Source organism: Eubalaena glacialis, chromosome 3 (genome assembly GCF_028564815.1).
Source record: "Eubalaena glacialis isolate mEubGla1 chromosome 3, mEubGla1.1.hap2.+ XY, whole genome shotgun sequence".
Lineage (NCBI taxonomy): Eukaryota > Metazoa > Chordata > Mammalia > Artiodactyla > Balaenidae > Eubalaena > Eubalaena glacialis.
Genome location: NC_083718.1, coordinates 80,363,088 through 80,381,283, shown reverse-complemented (window position 1 = coordinate 80,381,283; position 18,196 = coordinate 80,363,088). Strand labels below are relative to the sequence as shown.

The window sequence follows — 18,196 nt, the reverse complement described above, 5'->3', positions numbered from 1 at the left end:
CGGAGGGGATGGGGGAAGGGGCAGCAGAGGGCCACTCCCCCAAACCAAAGAAACCAGGCCTACAAGGAGACCTCAAAAGGGGGCTGGGCACTGAGAAGGGGGACACAGGATCCACCCACTGTACCCTCCCCCAACCCATCAACAATGGGCTGCTTAAGAGAAGGCAGAGAGAGTCCCCCACTCAAAGGACAAACCTGGGATAACCGAGTCAGTGGTTCCAAGGGTGCCCACACTCAGGAGCCCTCCTTTCACTGGGGAGAGACCTCAGGAGGCTACTGAGAGATAGGCTTCAATCACTAGGGGAAGGGAGACCCTGTAAGACCAAACCTGATAGGAAAGGGGCTAGCACTGGGGTGAGAGACTAGATGCATCTTAGCCTCCTTGGCCCTCCCTCCCCAAAAGCCCCCCAACACTCACTAGACCCCCACTCCCAGCCCAGTTCAGCCAGCCATAGGTGGAGAGAAGGACTGGAGAACTCTTGCCCAGATGTTGAACAGCTGCAAACTTCTGGCCGGGGGTTCTCCACCTGGGGCTGCTGACAAACCAGATCAGGGGTCTCGGGAGCGGGCTAGGAGGTCCCAAGGAAGGGTCCTGCGTGCCCACCTCCGTGGTGACTCCGTGTCCCAACTCCACAGGCGCCGGGCAAACCCGGGCCCCGGACACACACACACTCACACACCCCAACCCACCACCCTGGTGTCATCTGAACAACATCCCCCCTCCCTCCCCCGCTTCCCAAACAGCTGCGGCTCCCCCCGCCCCCACCCTCCCGCCGCCCTCCCAGGCCCCCTTCTGCACCATTTCGGGCCAAGGAGGAGGGAACAGGCGGCGCGAGGAGGGAGAGGGAGGGAGGGCCGGCTGTTAAAATGTCAGTCGCTCCCGGCTGTCACCAGAGACCCCCTCTGAGGATGGCGCCCCTTCCCTGACCACTCGGGGATCGCCCTAACCCCCGGACACCAACAGACTGGCGCGCCCCCAAGCCCCCGGTCCCCACCCCGACCCCAACACCCAAGGGGATTACAGCCCACTCCACTTGTCCCCCACAGCCGACTCCCTCACCCAAACAGTCCCCCATATAATCTCCCACCAACGCCACAAGAAAACAGCCCGCTCCGCGAGTTCCTCCCAGTCCAGAAGGCCACCCCATCCCACCCCTCAGGGGGACGGTCTAGACCACCCTCCACCCCAACCCCAGGACGGGGTGGGGGAGGGGGCCTCTTAAAGCGGCAGGCTCATTATTTTTCTATACTCACCGGCCCCACTGGGGGAAGGGGGGTGTCACGGCTGGGAGGGGGTAGCCCTCGCCCCTAGTCCGGGGGATCTTCAGCACCTGGAAGCCGCAGCTCCGGGCGGGGGGAATAATAAATGAGGCCGGCGTCCGCGCGGGCCCTGGGCGGCGCCGGGGGGCCTAGGCCCCCGTCGTGGGCACGGGGGCGGGCAGGCAGGCGGGGGACCCGGGCCGAGCGTCCGAGTCGCCTCGGCTGTTGTTGATATTTTGCTTCCTTCCTCCTTTAGGGCTCCAAAGGTAACTCCTCCAGCCCCCAAGAGTCAAGGCCGACGTAGGCACAGCTCAGCCTAGCTTGAGGGGTGGGGGGAACAGGGGTGATGGACAGGCGGGGGGCCAATGGGAGGAACCCGTGGGGGCGTGGGGGCGGGGCCGGAGTAGAGGCGGTCCCGGGGACGCGGCCCCGCCCCTCGCTTTCCTCGGGCCGGTCGAGCCGGGCCGGGTCGGCCCCCACCCCACCGCCCTTCCAAGCTAGGCTGCGGCGCCGGGAGCGGCAGATCCCTCCGCCAGCCGGGAGGGAGGGAAACAGCGACGGACAGAGGCAAAGTAGGCAGGCGAGACCCAGAGGCCCCTAAAGGGATCGGCCCGCGCCCGTGGTGCCCCCGCTTCGAGCTGGCTGGACGGCCGCCTAGCACTGCTGCCACCGTGCGCTCGAGGAGGTCCCTTCCCGGGAGCTTCCTCGGACTGCGTGCATACTCTTGCATACACACACACACGCTACCTCGACAGCTGCCCCCATCCCCCAAGGCCCAGGAGATTTGGGAGGTGGGAGTCTAAGTAGATAAATTAAGGGTAGACGCTAAGTGTTGAAAAGATTCCATCCCCCTCACTTAGGGTGTGCCGAAGCTCCAACTTAAAGGGACACGTTCATTTCTGGGGGGTTACCTGGAGAGCTCGCTTGCTCCCTCTACCTGTGACAGGCCCCCTCCCCTCCCGGAGCCCGGCTCGGCAGACGCCCAGCAATTTAAAGCGACAGCTCATAGTTCGTGGGTGACCTAATCCCCAGTGCCTGCGGCCCCAGAACTCTTACAGCCGAGGGGGGCAATTTAAAGGGGTGTGACCCTAATTTCCCCCAGCACAGGAAACGCCCAAAAGCATCTTATTAAAGAAGCAGTAGTAGCTGTTTTAAAAAGTTTTTAATTCCTGTTTGCTCCAGGGTGTGGTGAATCTTCTCGTGCCCTGCAACAAGAGTGTGGGTGCCATCCTACTGGACAACTGACCCATCAGACTTCCTCTCCCAGCATCCCTGTTACTCCAACGTCTGCTTCCTACCTTGAGCTTGAGGAAATGATGGAATCTGGCTTAGATCTCAAAGAACCTTGCAGAACAGAAGGGCCCTCAGTTCTTCACACACCCTGATTTCTATCTGGCTGGGTCTGATTTACTGGACAAAGACTCAATTCTAGGTTAAGGGCTGAAGAGACGAATATATCCCGGAAGAGGCAGCATGTTATGGTGATAAGAGGCATCAACTTTGGAGTAGTCAAGCTACCTTGGTTCAAATCCTTATTCCACCATTTATTAACTGGGAACACAGGCGCGTTACTTAACTTCCCTGTACCTCATGACCCTCATGGGTAAAATAGAGATGATGATAATAGTACGTAACTCATAAATTGGTGTGAAGATTAAATTAGTTCATACAAGTAGATTGCTTTGAACAGTACCTCATGCTGCATTATAATAATTCAAGGGCTGGACTGTCAAGACCCCCTTTAGTCCTATTATCTCATACAAGCATCAGCGGAGGGAAGTTCAGTGGAATTGCTTTGCAAATAGGTTGGGGGCTTATCGTGTATGCTGTAAGTCAGGAAGCCAGCAAGCTCCTATTTCCTTGGCCTCAGTTTCCAACTCTTCCACTTGGCCCCTCCTTCAGGAAACCTGATTTAAAGTGTCCCACTTTGTCCCCAAACATAGCTTCTTAGTTCCCCATTAGATTTGAGAGATGGGGCCCCAGCACCAGAAGATGTCAGTCTTCCCTACCAGGCAGGGCTAGCTTGCCTGAAGGACCTCAGTGTAGGCAGGGGGAGCCCATCTGCCCTGTCCCCAAGGACTCTGAGAAGAACAGAGCCTTGTGCCAGGCCTGGGGCTGTGGCAATAGCAGGATGGGAAAGTGCCCCCCCCTCCCTCAAGTGGGGAACCTCCCCTCACTTGTGGCCTCTATTTTTAGTGCTTCCCCAGGCTCTAGCTGGAGAAACCGTTTAGTCATCAGGGTGTTTATTTTCCGGCTGTTTCCGACGTCGGGAAAGCAGAATGTTGAGACTGGAGAGATCCAGGGCTGCTGGAAAAGACTTCTTAGGAACAGGCCTGGGAACTCAGCCTTCAAACCACTGGGTCCCAGATCACAGGAAAAAAAAGTGGGCAGGGGGCAGCCAAGCCCCCAGGACACTGAGAAAGCTGGGTTCTCAGCCTGCCTCCAGTTTTGAGGCTCTCAAGCTAGAGACCCCTCTGGCCCCAGCTCTATTGGAAGGATTCTCTCCAAAACCATTAGCAGCCCCAGAACAAATTATTTCCCAGGGCTGATTCCCAGAAACCCCCTCCCCAACATCCTACAGATCTGAGTGGTGAGCCTCCAGCCAACCACAGCTCCAGCCAATCTCAAGCCCAAGGTAGGTTTGCCAGGGCTGTGATTGGCCAGCTGGTCCTCCCTGCCTTGGAATGTTGGGTCCTAAATAAAGGAATGAGGAAGGAAGGTAGGTGAGTCACCTAGGAGGGTGTTAAAGGGCCAGGCAGAGCAGGAGGGAAAAAGGAGGGCAGGGAAAAGCTCAGTGGGGGAGATGGAGTGTCCTGGACCCTGAGATGCTGAAATGATAATCCACTAGAAAACAGAGTAGGAAAGAGTAGGAGAGGCTGACATTACAAGTAGAATAGAATTTACATATACATGTATTTATAGAGAGAACTTCATAGGAAAGGAAAAGTAACAAACATGAGGTCTTGATTTCCATGGAGAACTAAGAAAGGATCTAGGGAGTGTTGCTGGAAGTTAGATTATAATAAAGACTTCCTGAAAATGACTCACTACATCTTTTTCTTCTAGCCCCTGGACTACCCATCCCAGGATGTGCCAGGTGGAAAATGCCTAGGCAGGCTCAGATGTGGCTGGGTCTCATTTTTCCTTCTCTCCCTCTGACTACCAACTCAATCTTTCTTAGAGAAAAGTCAACTAATGTTGCTATAAAATCCCGTGAGTCGGACAGATGCCCACCAAAGTCCTAAAAAGTGTGTGTAAACTCCTCTGTACAGTATCATTTTCATCAATTTACATGGCAAAGGGACATCAATAGCTCCCTTTATTCACACCTCCCCAAGCATCCCTATCCAACTTAATTTGGAAAGGTCTTCCTCATCCACAAGGGCTGCTTCTCTCCTGACTGTTGTTTCACAACTATGGGAAGCCATTACCGCTGTTTCAGCCTCCAACTGGCTGCTTGGTTAACCCTCTTGCCTTCTCCACAGTCATTTGGACAATCTCCATCCTCACCTCCATCCATGTCATCCTTTCCATTGGGCTGATCATTCTTCCTCCCAGTTTTCCAGTAATCCCAGCAAAGGCCCCCAATCTCTCCCATCTTCCACCTCACTTGTGAAGGGAAGGGCCATCAGCACGGGTAATATACTGGTGATCCTTCTGTGTACATATTCTCCATGTGGACTTGTGTGTCTTCCTGTACCTCTGCTTCTGTATAGTGTTCTCCACTCTGTGTATCTACCTCATCAGTACACACTGCATTGTACTGATATTTTTGGTTTCTAATTTACTCTCCTTCACTAGATTTTGAGCTCCTTGAGGGCAGCAGTTTAACTCAACTTTGAGTCTTCAGGGCTTTTCAGGGCCTGGCAGGGAATGTGCTCAGCAAACGTCTGTTTCATGCATCTGTATATGTGTTTGTAGCTATATATCTGAGTTAAGATTATAAAAACGTTATTGAACACTTCTAATTGTCTATTGATAACTGTGCTAGTCCAGGGATGGGGCTCTGATCTGGGACCGAACAAGTCCCGCTTTGGGCGGGGGCAGGGTGCGGGGCGGAGTTGGGCAGAGAGGTGTGCAAGACTGCGTTGGCAGAGCTGTGCCCCAAGCTCAGTGCCAGGGTGCCTGGGGCCAGGCCCAGGGCAAAGGGCAGACGCCCCACCCTGGAACTGAAGGAGGTAGGGAAGGGGTGCCTAACCTGGGTCCTGGGTGAGTGCCCCCCCCCCAACACGAGTTCCCTGCCCCCGGCTGGGCAGGATGTGGTGGCAGCTGCAGGAGGGTGGGCAGGATGTGGGGGTGGGGGCAGCTGAAACGAAGCCTGACAGTCGTCTCCCCAGCTCCTCCCTTCTTCCCGCTCCCCACCCCCCACCGCCCCCTCCATGTCACGTGGTTCCAGCCCGGGCACCGACGGACTATTTCCCCCTTTCCGCGGAAGGACATAATTGACATTGCAAACTTGAGTCACCACCGACTTTAGCTATACCACGCCTTTTTGTTGCCCCATAGCGCAAGACGGAAAGTTTTTAAAATACACATTTCTTTAAAGCCTTGATCGCTAACCCTGGAGTGGACCCTTTAAATGCAAATGAACCGCCCTCCCGCTTTCGCCCCCCCCACCCCCACCCCCACCCCAACTTCGCTCCTCGTGCCCAGACTCCGCCAGCTGCCATTGACGTCACGCGTGCGTCAGCGTCGCCAGCCCAACCAGACGGCACGTGGGGGGAAGAAGGTGGCCTTAAAGGGCCAGACGCTCTCGGCCTGCCGGGTTAGTGCTGTGAGATTTGGCCTTGAAAAAGAGGAATGAAATGGGAGGTGGGGAACTCTGTTGGAACAGAAAGAAATGCAGGATAGACGTTAGGAAGGACTTCCCAGAGTAGGACGGACAGGCCTTTCCTCTAGATTCCCCAGAAGTTTGGGTATTTGCTCCTGGGAGAGAAACCCAGGAGGAGCAGAACAACTCTGAGGGTAAAGGAAACTTGGCATTTACGACTCGCGCAATTATAATTTCAGCCTTTCCTCTATCCCTGCCCAGCATGTCCACAGCGCAAGGACTTCGGTCACTTCGGGATCCTCAGCACCAACAAGGGCGTAGTAGATACTCAATTTAAGTATTTGTAGAATGAATGGAGTACAGTGCAAAGCCACCTTTTTTAGGAGGCTTTCCCTGATTGCCCCACCCAGCCACGCGTAGCACATACCCGAAGCTAAAGGCAATCTCACTCTCTTTTGAACACCCACGGCGTTTAATGAATTTACATCTTCCTTCCAGGCATTAGCGACCACAAGGGCAGTGGTTAAGAGCACAGAACTTGGAATCACATAAACGTAGGTTCCAGTTCCATTTATATAGTTTACAAGCTGAGTGACTTTGGACAAATCTCTTCATCTTGGTTCTAATAACTGTCAAATGGGGCTAATGCTACTTAGACCACAGATTTGTTATGAGGATTAAATGGGACAATTTTTGTGAAGTTCCTGTATGGTATCTAATGCACAGTAAGCACTCGATAATGGCGGAGAGCAGGTTTTAAGATGGCCATCTCCCCCACTAAACTTCGAGCCTCTTGAGAGCAAGGAGCTTGCGATACTAATTTATTCCCAGCACCAGCACAATGCAAGGCTTATAGTTGGTGCTTTTAAAATGTTTGTTGAATGAATAAACATGAATGAATGAGTATTTCAGTATTTCCTGAAATCTGACCTCCAAACCCACCCCTGAAGTTGTTACCAAAGGGAGAAAACATTACAAGTGCCCCCTCTGGCCCCAGGTTTTAAGCTCTGTGGTAGAGCCTCAAGGTAGAGTTGGGGTGAGGCCCTAATCTCTGCGGTTGAACCAAAAGTATTATGCAAACAAGCCACAAATGATTGGTCTGCAATGGAGACCTGAAGGGGCCCTCCCCACCTCTCCCCATCCCCAGCTGCTAGAACCCTGTCCCAGCAAATCCAGGCTGGGCATCTGCCAGGAACACAGGACACTAGGGAGCTAGAAGAAGAGAGCTTCTTGCCCCTTCAGAGTTTCTCAGCCCCAACACTAATCCATCTTTGGCCTTTTCTTCCCTGGAGCCTAGTCTGTCCCCCCATCAATTCGTTTCTCCATCTCTGCCTCCCATCCCCCACTCCAACCCTCATTCCCTCCACAGCTTTCCAACAGTTATAGTGGAGGGCGAGGGGGACACAAGACCTCCTATCACCTGATTCCAGCTCCTTGGCCAGAGGAGCAGTAGCCACCTTGTCCTGGTTCAGCCTGTCTTGAAGCTGCTTATCGATCTGATTTTCAATATCTGTCACCATCTCTGAAGTAGAAGGGCTGACAGACAACAGAAGGGACTTCCTGCCAGGGGAGGAGCTATGAGCAGAAGGCAGTGGGAGCCCTCTCCTTCCTTGAAGACCAGGAAGATGTGGTGAGACCCTCCTCTGGCTGAGAGCAAACCTGTCAACCCAAGGAACCCTGGGGGGTGCGGGTGGGTTTCCCCCACAGGAATCTCCCATCGGCCTTCATGCTGGCTCCACCCCCTGCAGGGGTAGGGTGCCGCCCAGGAGCACTCTGTGTTCCAGAAAACCCCAAAATAACCCGCCTTAGCTGTCCGGCTACTATTTCTGTCCATCTTGTTTAATTATTCAAACCCAAGTTGGGTAGTGAACTATAAAAAGCTCTCCTACTTGGGGACCCAGGAGAGCTGGGAGACTCGCCAGGTTGCAAAAGCAGCAGACCACAGGGTTTGGGTGAGGTCACTCAGTCCAGCCTCCTGCCTGAAAGTTCCATCTGCTGTTTGCTGGCTTCCTCTGCTAGAAGGCAGAATCCAGGCCTCCCTCCCTAAATCTCCCTCATGCTCTCATTTCAGCATCCCTCCAACCCTGCCGTGCCTGGGCTCCAACCCTGCCGTGCCTGGGCTCCAACCCTGCCGTGCCTGGGTTCCACCCCGTCTCCCTTTACTCTGCAAGTATTTCCTCTCAGCCATCTCTTTGCTGACTGCTCCCTAGTCCTGGTTCTTAACCCACAGGGAATATTGTCAAACCCAAGCCTAAGGGACTGAGGGAGGTGGGGTGGCAGGGAGTGTAGGTAAAGAGGTCAGGTCAGGTGGAAACAGACAGGGAGATGGACACCATGCCCTGGGAGGGCACTCTATCAGCTGGGGGCTGGGCAGCACTGTTCTGGGTGGGGCAGGTTCCTGCCCACTGCAGGCGCTGACCCTCTTCAGGAGCTTCTCCTGGGGACTCTGACATTGTAGCTGATCGGATGGAGGGAAGGCAGGAGGGAGGACTTTCTTTCTTTTCTGGACCTGGTCTTCTTCTAGTTGGCCAGAAGTCCAGTGTCAGTTTCCATTGAAACTGAAGCCCAGGGCAGGCTGAGTGCAGAAAGCAGGATTCCCCTGGGGGCCATTTCGGTGAAGCCCCTCCCACCACAGACCTTTCCTGGAAAGGTGGTAACAAGGGGTGTGGTCATGGTTGCTGGGGCAACATGGGGTCATCCCAGTGACCAGTCTTTGGAGGTGGGGAGTGAGGGGATTGGTGTTAGTGAAGGGGAGACAGGCAGTTAGTTACTCAGTCTGAGCAGGAGGGGCTGAAAGAGAGCCTAGGACAGCCACTGAGACCCCAGAGACAAACACACGTGGATGTGGAGTTATAGGATGACAAACGACAAGGGGCCTTGAGCCTCAAGAGGGGAACAGACCACATGGGGCAGATCCAGAGACCCAGGGCAGAGAAAGCACAGCAGTGGGGTGAGATGTCCAGTGTGGGAGGGGGAACCAGCAGCTTGGCAGAAGCTAGGGATAGGGAGGGTGGCAGGACTTTCCGAGAGTCAGTGTGGGACCTGTGTGTTAAAAAAGAACCTTGGGTTTCACACCTGGGCCTATCTGGGGGCTTGTTCCCACACATTCCCTTTCAGCAGCAGCAGCAACTCCTGGCAGGTCCAGCCTGGCTCTCCCTGCTGTGGCTGCTACTAGAGCTACAAGGGGAGGTTGCTGAGGTAGGGAGAAGAGGCACGCCGTTGCTAAGCAACCAGAGGCTGTGTACCTGGCGGCATAGGAGGGGGCCCTGGCACCGTTTGTAGGGGGCAGGGGAGGCAGGGAGACAGTAAAGGAACAGGGTGGACAAAGCTCAAGGCTCCCTCTCCCATCCTCCTCATGATGGTTACAGAGGAGAGATGTACTTGTCACTCCACGTGTTAATGAGTGTGTGTATGGTCCTTCTCCAGGATGCTATGATTGTGTGTGTGCTTGCCTGTGAGGTACTCATCAGACTATCTCTTTTTTCTTTTTAATTAATTAATTTATTTTTGGCTGTGTTGGGTCTTCGTTGCTGCGCACGGGCTTTCTCTAGCTGCGACGAGCGGAGGCTACTCTTTGTTGCGGTGCGGTGCGCGGGCTTCTCATTGCAGTGGCTCCTCCTGTTGCAGAGCACAGGCTCTAGGTGCACGGGCTTCAGTAGTTGTGGCTCCCAGGCTCTAGAGCGCAGGCTCAGTAGTTGTGGCGCACGGGCTTAGTTGCGGCATGTAGGATCTTCCCGGACCAGGGCTCGAACCTGTGTCCCCTGCATTGGTAGGTGGTTTCTTAACCACTGTGCCACCAGGGAAGCTCCAGACTATCTGTTGAGGGCTGTTGAGGGTGGGGACGGGAGGTAGGGGACAAAAGACCAGGTCAAGCATTTTTCATCAGGTGATAGAAGGGGTCAAGGATTTGCCCCATCCACTAAAAGGTAGGAGCTTCTGCAGAACTGCAAAGGCCGGAGGGTAGAAGCTTGGCAGGAGTTGGAATGCGAGGAGAGGCTGGCTGGAACCTGCACTGGCCTCCCAGTCAGGCGGAGGCTCTGCAGAGGAGAGGCAGCCTGGCAGCGGGATCCCTCACTCAACCTGGAAGTTTCAGTGTTCTCAAAGCTGAAGTTCCCCACGGTATTTCATTATTTTTATTCTATTACTTTAAATTTATTTTCAAGTTGGCTGGAGTTTGACAGAAGTAACCATCAATAGGAACGACTCTATTGTTTCTCCTTTGAGCCCTGTCACCCACCCAACCACACCTCTAACAGGTCTATCAGGAAGCAGCTCAGGCCTTCATGCAGTGTCGACACAGGGCCATCACCATTCTTCTGTCGCTTCCCCCATTGGCTCAGCCCCTGTCCCCAAAGAGCATCTTCATTCAACAAGTTTTACTGAGCACCTGTGACAGGGAGCTGGGGAAGTGATGAGGGGTGGGCACCGTGGTGGTCCATACCCAGCTCCCTGTGTGGAGTGCCAGCCTGCCCGCTGGTGTCTCGCCAAACTCTGGTTCTCCCATCGCTCTCCACTCACCCATGTTGCACATACTGGTTAATAACTGCTTGTGGTCTGTCCTGGCATGGTCCCCAAATTCCACAGGGAACGGGGTGTGCTTCAGCCCCCTCCTGCTCTCAGTAAGAGCTAGGAAATTGCTCCATCTCACACACTCCTGACTTGCCCCTGGAGGGCTTTGTTGCTGCGAAGACGCAGGGGCCAATGAGAGGCCACCTTAGTCCTGATCCATGAGAAAGTTAAAAAATTGAGGATAAAAAAGGTACAAGCTTGTTTTGTTTTCATTCCTGCTTGATGCCAGGCACTCTGAAAGTCATTAGAAGCACTATTCTCATCCTCCAATAGCCCATCTGACATAGAGTTATCATCCTCATGTTACAGATGATGAAACTGAAGCTCAGAGAGGTGAAGGAACGTGTTTGTATTCATACAACAGGTGACTGTGGGATTCCAACCCAGGCCTGTCTGTGCCCAGTCGGGTCAGGGACAAAACGGTTTCACTGTTGCCAAAGAAGAGAACCCTGACGACGTGGTTACAGGGACGCTGGAGGGGCCCAGGACTCCACATGGAAGGGAGACCCCAGGGCGTAGTTGGGACTGTATCCTCATGAATTCAGGACTGAAAGTGCCAATGAGGGAGAAAAGGGCACTCAGAGACCCAGCATGGTCACACAGGGACCTCAGAATTGCTCAGGTTTAGAGAAAGCCTGGGGAAAATGCTGAGTCAGGCAGGTCTGAGAGCCAATCCCAGCTCAGTCATTTCTAGCGGTGTGACCTTAGGTGAGTCACTGACCCTTTCTGAGCCTCAGTTTCCTCAGTGATAACGTGAGGGTGATACTCATAAAGTACTGCAGAGATTACAGTAGTTAGTGTAAATAACGTATGTATGGTGCCTTGCTACAAAGGCCCTCTCCTTCCATCCCCTACAGAATGAGAGGGTCACATGTAACCAAGGCCAGATTCCAGAGTGGTGCAAATCTGTTGGTATAGTACCAGGATGCTCAAAGCCTGGTAGAGGTTTGTGGACCATCTTAGAGGTTTCTCTCTTTCTCTCATGGCAGGGGGTGGGGGAAGGTCACGTCTGGAGCAAAAGTGTTGAGAAAGGGCCAAAAAAGGGTCCTCTGCTGGAGCAGGCTGAGTAATGGTGACAGATGACAGAGGGAACACAATTCCCAACTCCTGTTTTCTACCCGTTTCTCTCCTAAAACAGATATTTAAAGTGGAAATGAGAGAACTGAAGTTCTGGAAAGGTGAGAATCAAATCTACAGCCCATTCGTTCAGCAACTTCCTGTCTCCACGCCGTGAAGTTCAGCAGCGCAGCGGCGCAGAGGGAATTTGCACAGATGGTTGTGGTGGCATGGCCCCCGATCTGTGAGGAATTCTGGAGAATAGAAGGGGAGCCAAAGACTGGAGGTGAAAATAGGAGCTTCCAATTTTTAGGGAAAGACTTCCTTGGCGGTCCAGTGGTTAAGACTCCGTGCTCCCACTGCAGGGGGCTCAGGTTCGATCCCTGGTCGGGGAACTAAGACCCCACATGCCTCACAGCCAAAATAAATAAATAAATTAATAATAATAAGGAGGAGGGAAAGATAACCCCCACCACCATTTTGGAAGGTGAGAGAGGAGAGCAGGGGTCATCAGGAGCTAGCTGGGGTTTGCTAATCCCTGACCACTCAAGTGGGCACAGGCATCACCTGGGAGATGGTCAGAACTGCTGAGACTCTCGACCCACTCCAGACCTACTCATCACAACTTGCATTTTTTTTTTTCCTTTTTTTTTTTTTTTGGCCCCGCCGTGCGGCATGCGGGGTCTTAGTTCTCCAACCAGGGATCGAACCCATGCCGCCTCCATTGGGAGCATGGGGTCTTAACCACCGGACCACCAGGGAAGTCCCACAACTTGCATTTAACAAGATTCAGAGGTGATTCGAATGTACAGTCAAGACTGAGACGCGCTTATCACAAGAAAAAAAAAAAATTGGAACTACGTGTGGTGATGGATTGTGCTGGTCATTGCACAATATATACAAGTACAGAATCATCATTATGTTGTACACCTGAACCTAACATAATGTTATATACCAATTATACCTTAAAAAAAGAGAAAGAGAATAAAAAACAGACAAGAAGCACTGCTGTGACCTACTGTTGGACCCTCTATGAGGTGAGTGAATTTTTTTTTTTTTGGCCATGCAAGCGCAGCTTGTGGGATCTTAATTCCCCCACCAGGGATCGAACCAGTGCCCCCTGCAGTGGAAGGGTGGAGTCTTAACCCCTGGACTGCCAGGGAAGTCCCAAGGTGAGTGATTTTTAAATGTGGCATCAAAAGCTAGGAGTTCGTTCAAGGAAGGGCCCCTCCCTCCATGGAGTGTAGTGAGGAGAGGCTCTGCCTGGGACCCAGCGGCTTGTTTCACTTGTTTTAAACAGTGGGCTTCCAAGAATACTTTTCCTTTGAAGAGGCAGGCCACAGCTAAAAGATGTTTGAAAATCTTCTATGCCCTGTTATGGAATATCTATGCTATGGAATGCTGCACAGCCTTACAAAACATGGAATGGATCTGAGCCCACTGACACACATCAGTCTCAGAAATTGCTCAGTGAAAAAAGCAAGTCTCAGAGCAATCTATATAATAGTAGGTCATTTATGCAAGTAAGCATAATATACATAGGTATATGTATATTAATTATCTAATGGTTAGTGGCTTTTTCATTCAGGGTCTCACACTGTCACACTCTGATAGGGGTTAAGGTGAAAGCTTCCTCACATGTCTGGCACATGGGGTGGGAACACTTAATCAGGGTGGGAACACTCAAGCAGGGGTCCGGAAAAGCTATGATCTATTCCCTCTGTAGTCTATCTTTGTGGTCTCTCCAGCATGGGGGCTTCAGGGTAGCCAGACTTCTTACAATGTGGCTTACGGCTCTAGAAGTATGTGTCCTAACACAGACAGCCAAGGGGAATCAATACTGCTTCTTATGACAAGCCTTGGGTGTCACCTAGCACCACTTTTGTCACACCTTAGTGAGACAGGCCCAGAGGCCTGCCCAGGCTGTGGGGTAGAGGACAGAGCCTCCACCTGAGGGGGTGTGGTAAGGTTTTGGAAGAGCATGTGGGATGGGAAATGTTGTCATGGCCATTTTTGGAAAATACATTCTGCCACAAAAAGTTCATATACATAAATGCAAATAATATATAGAAAGAAGGTCTGGAGGGATCCATACCAAACTATCAATAAACCTTTCCTCTGGGGAAAATAGGTTGCAGATATGTTTTAGCTTACCTTCATATCTATTACTTGAGTCTTTTACATTGAGATACAATATACATTATTTTATTTGTTTAATGAAAAGGAAACTGAAGAGAAGAAAGAAGTAAAACTTTGCTGTAAGCCTTTTATAATAAAATTATTTAATAGATTGGTATTTCTGGGGAATGTTGTATAATGCATCTGAATTTCATGAAAGCATTTAATTAAGTTGATTATAATATATTTAAACAAGATGCAGAAATGTGGACAGCATTATTATTTTATTTTATTTTATTTATTTTTATTGGGGTATAGCTGTTTTACAATGTTGTGTTAGTTTGGACAACATTATTATTATTTTTCTGTCTTTATTAAGATATAATTGACATATAACATTGTATAAATTTAAGGTGTACAATGTGATGATTTGATACATGTATGTATTGCAAAATGATTACCACAACAGGGTTAGTTAACACCTCCATAAACCTCACATAATTATCGTGTGTGTGTGTGTGTGTGTGTGTGTATGTGGTGAGAACATTTAGCAACTTTCAAGTATAGAATACAGTATTGTTAACTGTAGTCACCATGCTGTACATTAGATCCCAGAATTTATTCCTCTTATAACTAGAGGTCTGTACCCTTTGACCAACATCTCCCATCTCCCCACCCCCCATGGATAGGATCATTCATTCATTTAACAAATATTTATTGAATACCTATGTGTGTTAACTGAACAGCTATTCCCAGAACATTTTTGTTCTGAGTCCATTTTGAGGGACATCTCTGGTAGTTCCATCCATTGTCTCACCCTTTTTCACATATTTATCTGGAAAGAGAAAAGCCAGGCTTGGTAAGGAGTGGCATGTTGGTGTAAAAATACTTCAATATATTAGGTAAGAATAGTGAAAATATTCAGCCTCACTCTTCCAGTTATCTATTGCTATGTAACAAACCACCCTACAACTTAGTGGCTTAGGGGACTTCCTGATGGCGCAGTGGTTAAGAATCCGCCTGCCAATGCAGGGGACATGAGTTTGCGCCCTGGTCCGGGAAGATCCCACATGCCACAGAGCAACTAAGCCCGTGCACCACAACTACTGAGCCTGTGCTCTAGAGCCCGTGAGCCACAACTAGTGAGCCTGCATGCCGCAACTACTGAAGCCCACGTGCCTAGAGCCCGTGCTCCGCAACAAGAGAAGCCACTGCAATGAGAAGCCAGCACACCGCAACGAAGAGTAGCCCCCGCTCACTGCAACTAGAGAAAGCCCACACAACAAAGACCCAATGCAGCCAAAAATAAATAATTAAAATAAATAAATTCTTAAAAAAAACAAAAAACAAAACGTAGTGGCTTAAAACATCATCATCATCACAATCATCACCATCATCACCATCATCATTATCATTATGGTTCTGGGCTTGCCTGAGCTCAACCAAGCAGTTCTGTCTTAGGGTCCCTCATGGGGTTGCAGACAGACAATGGCTGGAGTCCTCCCAAAGGCTTCCTCACATGTTTAGTTGTCAGCTAGGACCTCAGCTGGGAACGTCAACTGGAACCTACACTTGACTCCTCTGTGTCACCTTGGCTTCCTCACAGCATGGCAGTAGCCTACCAAGAACAAATGTTCCAACAGGACTGCACGGAAGCCATATCATTTGTGACTAGCTTTAGAGGTCCCAGAGCCTCACTTTCAGTGTAGTTCTAGGCCTGCCCGGATTCAGGGGAAGGGAACATAGATGCCAGCTCTCAATGGGAGGAGTGCCAATGCCATGATAAGGAGAGCATGGGGGCTGGGAGAGTTTGTTATGGCCATCTTAGAAAATATAATCTGCTATATTCAGTAATTATCAAAAAATGAAAACTAAACAATGACGCTTGTAGTTTTCAAACGAACAATGGATTCGGTTAACACAGAGTCAAAGCCAAGTCCTTCTGTATCAGGCCAGATGGGCTAAGTTGTGCTGCGGTGATGACCACCCCCCAAATCTCAGTAGCTGAAGATAGTAAGTCTCAGTGGCAGACAGTGCCTGGCTGTCTCTCCAGGGTGCCACCAGCTGGTGACTCAGCTCATGACACTTGTCACACATAGGATAGTAAGGGGAGGTTCTGCTCCATGTAGTCACTCAGTAGTGACCCAGGCTGGTGGAGGCTCTACCACCTTGTAGCTGCACTCTCTGGACCACAGATACCAATGAGGGAAAGAAAGACCAGAAAATCACATGTGGGATTTTTGTTGCCTGTGAACCTGAAAGTGACACACTACACTTCCTCTCACATTTCATTGGTCCAAACTGTTCATATAGTCCTGTCTAGCTGCAAGGGGCTGGGGAATGTAGCAGAGTAATTGGGGTTTTCGGTGAGCGTTTAGTGGTCTCTGCCACATCTTGTGTAACCCCAACAAGGCCATACACGATCTGTCCTTCCACCTTATCTCTCAAACCTTTTCTCCAGATATCCACATGGCTTACCTCTTCACCTCCTTCAAGTCATTGCCGAGATGTCTCCTCCTCAGTGAAGCCTCTCCTGATCACCCTACTGAAAATCGTAACCCACCCCTTATTCCTCTCCTTCACCCGTGCTGTTCCTTATTCTGCTTTTTCCAAAGTGCTTATTACTTCTTTTTTTTCTTTAAATTTCTTTATTTTTGGCTGCGTTGGGTCTTCATTGCTGCGCGCAGGCTTTCTCTAGTTGTGGCGAGCAGGGGTTACTTTTAGTTGCAGTGTGTGGGCTTCTCATTGCGGTGGCTTCTCTTGTTGCGGAGCACAGGATCTAGGTGTGCGGGGTTCAGCAGTTGTGGCACACGGGCTCAGTAGTTGTGGTGCACAGGCTTAGTTGCTCTGTGACATGTGAGATCTTCCCAGACCAGGGCTCGAACCTGTGTCCCCTGCATTGGCAGGCACTGCGCCACCAGGGAAGTCCCTACTTCTTTTTTTTTTCAATTGAAGTATAGTTGATTTACAATATTGTGTTAGTTTCAGCAAAGTGACTCGGTTATATATGTATATATCTATGTTCTTTTTTCAATTCTTTTCCATTATAGTTTATTAAAAGCTATTGAATATAGTTCCTCGTGCTATACAGTAAATCCTTGTTGTTCAAAGCGCTTGTTACTTCTAACATACTAAAGTATCTGTCTTTCTTTGCCTTGTCAACACTATGAGGGCATCAATCTATGTCTGCTTTGTTTAATGACAGAACCCAAGTACCTAGGATAGTGCCTGGCACAGAGACGGCACTTAATAAATATTTGTTGAAGGACTGAATTTTTAAAAATACTTGCTGTCGGCAAGGTCGTGGTAAGACTAACACTTCTATGCCCTCTTAGTGGGACTATAAATAGGTGTAATAGAGTTTTAAATAAACTTTTAATTTTGGAATAGTTTTAAATTTACAGAAGAGTTGCAAAAACAGTACAGAGAGTTCCTGTATATCCCTAAGGTAACATCTTACATTGTTGTGGTACATTTGTCAAAACTAAGAAACCAATATTAACATATTATTAACTAAACTCTAGACTTTATTCATTTTCACCAGTTTTCCCATTGGTGTCCTTTTTCCTGTCCCAAGATTCAGTCCAGGGTACCACATTGCATTTGGCAATCTGTATTTTTTAAATGTGTGTTCCTTGCAGAGGAAGGGGCCTTCTTATGCTACACTGGGAGTGGTCGGAAGGCAACTGAGAGGTTTCGCAAGCCCCACGAGGGCAGATTTGTGTTGATTTGCAAGAGTCAGGCTGGGCTTCATTCTGGATCAAGGAGTACTGGCCCCATAGGGTGTACCAGTTTTCTCTCACCTTCTGTGCCCTCTTTCTTTGTTAATTGATACAGATTTTCTGGAGGACGTTAGGTCATATGTAAAAAGTGCCTTTAAAAGGTGCCTACCCTTTGACACAGCAACTTCCCTTCTAAGAGTATAGTCCAAGGAAATAAACCCAGACACAAAGATTTAGGTACAAAGATGAATCAGGAAGGAATCTTTGTAAATAATAAAACATGACGCTGAGGAATTTCAGCAAGCAGGGATTTGTTGGGAGATGCTGATAGCACTCAGGGCTGTAAGGAGTGAGATGACTTGACCTGGGAAAGATGACACGCTGACCCCTCTAGGGATCTCAGTGCCAGAAACTGGTGGCTGTCTCTCGAGGGTGCTGCCAGCTGGTGACTCAGCTTCAACTGGCTTTCCTTCCTGGGTGCCGCCCTCAGAATTCAAATTCCGATTGCAGAAGGGAAGGGAGTCTGTGTCTATTCTATAGCCTTGAGCCCAGTGTCCTGGTCAGGGGGAGGCAGATTCTGCTAACCATTAATCCCACCAGTCATTTGGAGGAAGATAGGATCAGTTCCTTAAAGGAAAAGACTCAGGACTTCCCTGGCAGTCCAGTGGTTAAGACTCTGGCTTCCCCTGCAGGGGGCACAG

General features: G+C 50.3%; 1 protein-coding gene across 2 annotated transcripts in view; it reads right to left on the bottom strand.

The window, feature by feature from the left end:
- MEF2D (myocyte enhancer factor 2D) overlaps window positions 1-1,587 on the bottom strand; it is a 31,437-nt gene extending 29,850 nt beyond the window's left edge. For both annotated transcript variants that reach the window (XM_061183296.1, XM_061183294.1), the window contains exon 1: window positions 1,254-1,587. The gene's annotated coding sequence lies outside the window, so the exon portion shown is untranslated. The remainder of the gene's footprint in view (window positions 1-1,253) is intronic.
- Window positions 1,588-18,196: the final 16,609 nt, after the last annotated feature.